This window comes from Schistocerca cancellata, unplaced genomic scaffold (assembly GCF_023864275.1).
Source record: "Schistocerca cancellata isolate TAMUIC-IGC-003103 unplaced genomic scaffold, iqSchCanc2.1 HiC_scaffold_782, whole genome shotgun sequence".
NCBI classification, from domain to species: Eukaryota; Metazoa; Arthropoda; class Insecta; order Orthoptera; family Acrididae; genus Schistocerca; species Schistocerca cancellata.
Genome location: NW_026046793.1, coordinates 5,520,705 through 5,528,533, shown reverse-complemented (window position 1 = coordinate 5,528,533; position 7,829 = coordinate 5,520,705). Strand labels below are relative to the sequence as shown.

The window sequence follows — 7,829 nt, the reverse complement described above, 5'->3', positions numbered from 1 at the left end:
CCAAGATTATACAACTGGCCCATAAAACATCAAAACGGGATGCCACCTTCATACGGCGGGCACTTGCTTACCTCGTTTCACTTTCAACTGCGATGAATTCAAGGTAAACGAGTCTACAACCTCAGTTAACTTTAATCGCGATTAATTCCCTCATTTAACTTAAAACGAGGGGGTGTATTACAATTTTTGAAAGGCCTATTTTTTCGGTTAACTTTTAATCGACCTTGATGTAATCGACAACAAGTGTCGATAATCGAATTGTACACTGTTGACGTTTGAAAGAGTGCGCGACTGCGCGAGTTGAAAGGGGAAATCGGCGTGACATCCAGTGAGCTAGTGACAACAGAGTTGGATAGAAGATGGAAGAATTTAAATTAAAAGTCGTCAATTGGAGAGCAGGGCTTGGTCTTCCTCCACCAGATGATGAAACATTGCGAAGGTTTGAGCTATTCAATTAAATCCGCTTTTCCTGACAGCCACCTGTAACCATAGTGCTATTTTTTCGTTTTCTCGCTGGATTACTGCTGAATACTTCATTTCATTATTGTAACGAAAACCTAATGTAATATAATAATTATCACGTTTGGGACCTACTTGACCACGCCATGTACAACTAGGGGCATTTTATGGTTTAGTTTTACCTTTTCTTATGGTTTGTATTACGTTGTCTTACAGAATAGCTCCTTTTTGCGCTCATAGGATCAAACTGTAATGGTCTCATTGGATTTTTGTGCCAGGAAGAGTACCTGAAGCGCAATTTCTGCCCGTTCAATTTCTATGTACAGTATTTTCATTCCTAAATGCGATTTCAAACTGAAAATGTTATTTTCGTTTTTCACATTGGATTTCTTCAGTCCCATATAGACAGACTTGTTTTGTGGCTGTATTGTCGTGCCTCAGTTTTGTGTATTTTGATATGCATTTTTTTTGTCACGGATGTCACTTGTTAGCCAGAAAGCTGTCTCTGAATAGTTTAACATATATATTTGGGTTGAGAATCACTCTTGAATTTGATTGGTTCATCAATTTTAAACTGTAATTTCAGTTTTCGCCACTTTCGGATTAATTTTTCTAATAAGCTTTCTTAAAATCTATAAAGATACTTTCTTATTATAAATGTTTTGATGTGAGAATTAGTTTCATAGCTAAAATTTCTTTCAGGCAAGATCCGTTTGGACTGGAATTTTCCTGATGTTCACCGAATTTGAATTCAGGTTGTTTTGTGGTGTGGGAGCTTTTAGGACTAATGCAACGGTTCTGTCCTAACAAAATGCTTATTTTTAACCTCTTGTTCAGCAATTTCCCCTTCATTTGATGCTTGTGAATCTGAATTGGTTTTTAGAATTTCTGTTAGAAATCTTTCTTTGGGTTTAGGGCAGTTTGGAAGTTTTTTAAATTATCTATTTCTTGGTTATGTGCCAAGTGTGCACTTTCTTTCATGAAACAGTTTTTGGGGCTGGTATCCATTTAGATTTGTTTTAAGTGTTTCATATAAGAATCCTTGTTTTTTATAAGCCTGAAGATGACTTCTCATAATGTCTTTTTGTTCAATTTTCAAGCTGCTTGGAGTTGCTTGGCACTTTTTTTTTTTTTCAATTTATTATTTGATGATTTGAATGCTCTTTGTCTAGACTTTACTGCTTGCGCAGTCTGTTCCACCATGGATGTCTCTTTCCATCTTTGTAGAGGAATTTGAGTTTATGTAGTTTCGATAAGTTTCTGTTGAGATTTCTTTGGAGTTTTGTGCTTGTGTTTTGAGTTCATTTGCTAATAGCATTGCTTGGAGTTAATCAGTATCATGTTCGGTATTACCTGTATCTGTTTGCTGAACTTTTGAGGCTTTAAATTTAGTTTCACTGTGGTTAGGTAGTGATCTGTAAATATTTGGATATTTGTGTACTTCTACATATTTAAAATCCCCTTGTGATGTGGCTATGAGATTGTGATATGATCAGTACGGATTTCGCCTAAATTCTTGTCAGGTGTTTTTTGTTTTGTTTGAAATGTGTTGACAGTTTTGTGGTTACAATTTCTACACAGTTAGACAAGTATCCATTTTGCTTGTTCCATTTGTGCGCAAGGAAGTCACAAATTATTTCCTTGCATTTTCTCTTGCACTAACTGATCATTAAAATACTGTCAAAATTTTCCCATGATTTTGTGGAATTTTAGAGATTAATTTTTCTATCACCCCCCATCGCATGTTTACTTTTCTGTTCCCCCTCCCCTTGGCCGATTAACATTAATTACCTACTGTTTAAATTTTATTTGCACATTCAAAGTAAATTGTCATTAATTTTGTTCTTCACTTTGATTATGGATCTCTGAATGTCTTATGAAACTGTTCATACAATCTACCACATGGGGTATATTTATTGGTGTTATTTTGCCTTTTTTGCTTTTTGAATAGTCTGTAATTTCCAAAATCTGTGCTACATGGTGGCATTCTCATTTTGCAATCTTGTTTCTAGCATGGTTAAAATTTGACTTTTCTTAACTATTTCTCCTAATTTGTAGAGCTTTCTTGGATTTAGGAGTGAAGTAATGTTGACTGTACCAAACAAAGTTTTGAATTTGGACTGAGCAGACCCGAGAATTCAGATGTCTTCTGATTTGGGAACCTGATGGTTGACTATTCTAGACTACTGTATATTTATCCACGTGTAGACAATGTAAGTTGTATGTATGTCACAAATATGTGCCCAAGTACACACAGTTACATAAATAGGTCTGAAATATTTGCTCTGTTACATGTTTGTACAGCATTTTCACTATTCAATTGAATGTATTGCAAAAGCCCCTCAGTTATAGTAGTTATAATAGTACAGTTGTCTATATAATTTACATATTTCAGGTAATCCAGAAGTTTCAAAACTGCTATTTAATGAATAATTTTGAGTGTACAGTATTACTGGAGGTGTATATTTCATGTTTGTCTTCGATCACTTAATTGCATAACTCTATTTTGTTATACAGCACAAGATTTTATTTTCTTTCCTGCTGAGGTGTAACTGGTGGCTGCATCTGTTTCCATGTTCATGTAAAGACTTATTTCTTTGGTGCTTGTCCATCTCTTTATGTAGGACATTGTTTGCAAACTATTCACTTGGAACAGTAAAGATTCCTTAGTGTATAAACAATTCAGTACAGTGAGTCCTCTTCCCACTTTGTTGTAATGTCTATAGCCTCTTACTGCAGCAATGATATTAATCACATTACAGCTTCAGCCCTTCGTTTCTGATTTCAGTGATCATCAGCTTGAAAACGTTCCATCCGATTTGTTTCAACTGTCAATAAAATTCACTTATTTTATCAAAAATTTTAATTTTGCGTGGAAAAATTGTTTTGTGTGTGTAGACTGTAGCGACTTGTTAGGTGTCACTTAATACCTTGGATTCTATTTGCTCCAGTCGGAAATCTCAGCAAAATATGCGAACTGTCTGTTGAAATGCACCACAGCTAAACGTCAGTTCACTTGCCGTTTTTGTACAGTGCTATGTACGCAATTAACGTGCAATTCTAGCCAGTTTAATTTTGCATTTCTGCCAAACTTACGAGCAAAACACGATGTAGAACGAAAACGAGTTGCTAAGTCGAAATGAGTTTATTAAATGCCGAAATTCAGATATCCTTGATATGCAAACTGCCAAATAACATCTCCCGGTGGCATATACACACAAATAACAACTCAAAATTCCACAGGAGACGCTTCACAAATAATACGTAAACCACTTATAGTACAATAAAAAGAGTCTTTTATTTAGTTGCATTAGACGAATCACATCCCAAGAACCTTAAAATGACTTGCTGGTACCATAAACATACCTTAGGATCATACAGTAAGTTAAACCCTGTGTGTGAAATTCGTTGGCATTTAGCTAGATAGCAAAATTAGTCAAAACAGATTAAATAACAAAGCTCAGATCACTGTTTTTGTACCTACCTAATTTCTGACTGTTCACTTGAAGACAGAGTGCTGGCTTATTTACATAGTTTCAGCCACTTTTACCCTAAACAGTTATCCTTTAACGCAGTGCAGCTACAAAAACGAATTAAGTATTCGTTCAGTTATTTACTACATTGTGTAGATCCCATCAAGAACCAACTTTGTGGATGCTGGAGTGAGACATTGTGTACATTAACAGAAGATAAGCAAATAATAGAAAAATCTGTATGACATATTAACAATAAATTAGTGCAAACGGTGAAAAATCCAGGTTGAAATGTAACGATATTGTGAAAAGGATAGTTCTTAATCACTATACAGCAGAGGTTCCAAGTCACAGATAGGCACAACAAAAAGAAAACAAGCTTTTGGCCAACAAAGCCTTTGTCAAAAAAAGACACATGAACACAACCACAGTCCCTCACAGCTGAAGCCAGTAGTCTGACTTCAGCTGTCAGAGACAAAGTCCTTGTTGGCCAGAAGCTCATTTTGGGACAGCCTTTTTGTTGTGCCTATCTGTAACTCAACATCTCCGCTATATGGTGAATTGTAACTAACCTTTTCACAATACTGTTACAATAAATTAGTGCCACTCACACTTAACTACTGAATGGAAAACTGTGCCCAGTAGCTGAGAAAAGCACTGATCACGCAGGGTAGCAGAATGATCCACCAAACTACTGTTCAGTAGCCTTGACATCCTTTTGTTGTAGAATCTTGGAACATATTGTGAGCTCAAATATAAAATGTAATAAGAGATCTCAAACAGAATGACACACTCCATGCCAACCAGCATGAACTCCAAAAACATCAAACTTGTGAAACCCAGCTCACACTTTCCTTACATGACGTCCTGAAAGCCATAGATCGAGGCAGTCATGGAGATGCAGTATTTTTTGATTTACAGAAAGTATTTCACTGAATACAACACCTGTGCGTATTATCAGAACTATGATTGTGTGGAATATTGAGAGAAATTTGTGAATGGGTAGTGGATTTCTTTACCTTGGATGGAGAGTCCTTGATGCAGAAGTAATTTCAGATGAGCTCCAGGGAAGTGTGTGGGATCTTTGCTGTTGATCTTGTGTATTAATGATCTTGCAGACAATATTAATAGCAACCTCAGAATCTTTTCAGATGATGCTGTTACCTATAATGAAGTACTGTCTGAAAATAATTAAATACAAATATTCAGTCATATCTTGATAAGGTTTCAAAGTGATGCAAAGATTAGCAACTTGCTTGAAGTCTTCAGAAAAGTAAAATTGTCCACTTTCACAAAATGAAAGAACCATGGTATCAAACGGTCTCAGTTGGAATCTGTCAACTTGACATTTACTTGGCTGCAGGCCAACTCTTTGTAGGAATGTGTAATGGATCACTTTGGTTCAGCTGTAGGCAAAGCTGGTGGCAGACTGTGGTTCGCTGATGGAATATTAGGGAGATGTGGCCAGTCTACAAGAGCGATTCCTTAAAAATCACTCATCTGACCTATGCGAGACTATTGCTCAAGTTAGTGTGATGCATGCAAAATAGGACTAATGGGGGACATTGAACATATTCAGAAGAGGACAGCATGAATGGTCAGAGGTTTGTTCGACTTCTCAGTGTGTCACAGAGATACCGAAGAAACTGAACTGGCAGACACTTGAAGATATATGTAGATTGTCCCTAGAAAACTTACTACAAAATTTCAAGAACCAGCTCTAAATGATGGGTCTAGGAATATACAGCATCTCCTGTAGGGATTGTGAGGGTAAGATTAGAGTAATTACAGTCTGCACAGACACATTTCAACAGAATTTTTTTCTGCATCTCTATATGTAAGTGGAATGGGAAGGAGCCCTAATAAAATGATGGGTGCAGTGGGACATTCCCTACCACGCTGTTCAGTGGTTTGCAGAGTATGGTTGTAAGTAGCAGCTAAATCGAACCAAGTAAGGAATAAAGCTGCTACTTGGAAAAACTTTTTATCAAACAGCTTTCATACACAACATAATATTTCAACAATGGGAAATCTAGGATGGAAAAATTAGAGTATCATGAAAAGGATGGATTGCTGGTGTTGAGTTGTAGACAGACAAACAATTAGACTGGTTTCTTTTTTAAGAGAAAATGGTTTCCTACATGTGTAAATATTCAGCCATGGTTGCAGTTGTCACGAAGCCTCACAACACGCTGCTACTTGCCATATAGCTAACATACCTTTTAAATCTTTGAGTCTAGATATTCAGTTAATTTGTAGAAAGAATGACTAATGAGATAGGTTTTAAGTTTTCTTCTGAACTGGTTGTGATTACCCATTTTTTGCTTTGTCTGATGGGAAGTAGAATACTTTTGCACCAGGTAGAATACATTTGCATGGGGGGGAGGAGGAGAAAAAACAGTTCAGCTTCAATTTATTTTTGTCAGCAACATTGTAAATATATTAAGAAGTAAATGCAAGAATTTAGGTTTTTAAAAAGGCATCTGCAAGATGAGCAGTTTTCTACTTAACATGCCATTCTTACTGGTCACTTCTTCTGGTCATTTCTTTAGGTACACACTCCAGAAGATAATTCCAGAAGGCAATGAGGAGTGAAAACATGTGAAACAAACCACCACAATGAGAGATGCTCCTAGCAAAACATGCAGAACTGACCATTTAGATTTATCAATATGTTGTCTCCAGTTTAACTTGTTTTCCAACAGGACTCGAAGGCATTTCACACAGGGAATTGAATGAAGGAAAAAAGTTATAAATTTTATAAACTCCCTCTTGATTGTCAAGTCTTAAGGAGTCCAGTTAGAAGCCCAAAGCCACTGAACTTGAAGTGCCTTAGCAAATGATGTTTTGAAACTGACAGATCTAGGCTAGTTATCTGTTTGGCCCCAACAATACGGGAATATTAAGATGATAGTTGTTCTTACGTGTAAGGGGAATAGATAGGCACCAAGTATTTATTGAATCATGCTGATATGGAGGCTCTTTGATGATAGATTCCTCTTTCATTGAAGAGGCATTCATCCATGGTAAGGTATACTGTGTAGATGTGGTCATTACCAAATCAGTTGGCATAAAATAATGCATTGTCCATCTTATGGCTGGCTGTTCCAGAATGAACAACATAAAAGGAAACCATTTTGGAGGTTGACGATCACATGATCATCTTCCCTTCACACTTCTCACAGGATATCTACTATTCTATGTTGATTACATTATAGCTATGTCTAGTTGGCTCATTGTCATATTATCAGGCAAGGGGACCCATCGTATTGCCATTGTGAAGCCCCTTGTTGGTGCCCCACATTATGCTAGTGCCCCCAACTTCACTGCCCTGTGATGAACACTGGTGCTTCACAATTCTGGTCTCGGTAGGTGATGTCCAAGCTGTGGACATGGTTTTTAAACTTTAGAGAGAGTTATTGTATTCATTTGAAGTGTCACCATGGTCTCATCTTATTTTCCCCATTCTGTGATGCGAGCATTCTGCCACTATTCTGCAATGAATAAAGAGCTGTTATCAGATGAGGAAGTTGACATTCAGCTACAAACTAGGTGCGTGAGAGGAGGAGGGGAGGTGGAGCAGTTGTGACTCTGGCTGCCTCAGATCGCCTACATCTCCTATTTCATTGCAGTTCCTTACTTTTTGATGTTTATTTTCCTCCTGTTTTTCACCTGGCTCCCTGTCTCAGGTGACGCCACAAAGAAAAGAGTAAATTGGCAGTCTCTACTTTCCTTCTTCCAGAAAGTTTTTGGCGTAGATTATTAAAGAAATTAATGGGAGGTGATGACCTCAATGTTTAGTCCCTTTCAAACTCCTCAAAAATTCGACAATACTATGGGAAGGATAGATTGCTACTCACCATATAAAAGAGATGTCGAATGGCAGACGTGTGACAA

At 37.0% G+C, this 7,829-nt stretch overlaps 1 long non-coding RNA gene across 2 annotated transcripts in view; it reads left to right on the top strand.

Moving 5' to 3' along the window:
* The first annotated feature begins 284 nt into the window (after positions 1 to 284).
* Positions 285 to 7,829, top strand: part of LOC126143149 (uncharacterized) — a 72,088-nt gene continuing 64,543 nt past the window's right edge. For both annotated transcript variants that reach the window (XR_007529647.1, XR_007529648.1), the window contains exon 1: positions 285 to 439. This is a non-coding gene — a long non-coding RNA (uncharacterized LOC126143149). The remainder of the gene's footprint in view (positions 440 to 7,829) is intronic.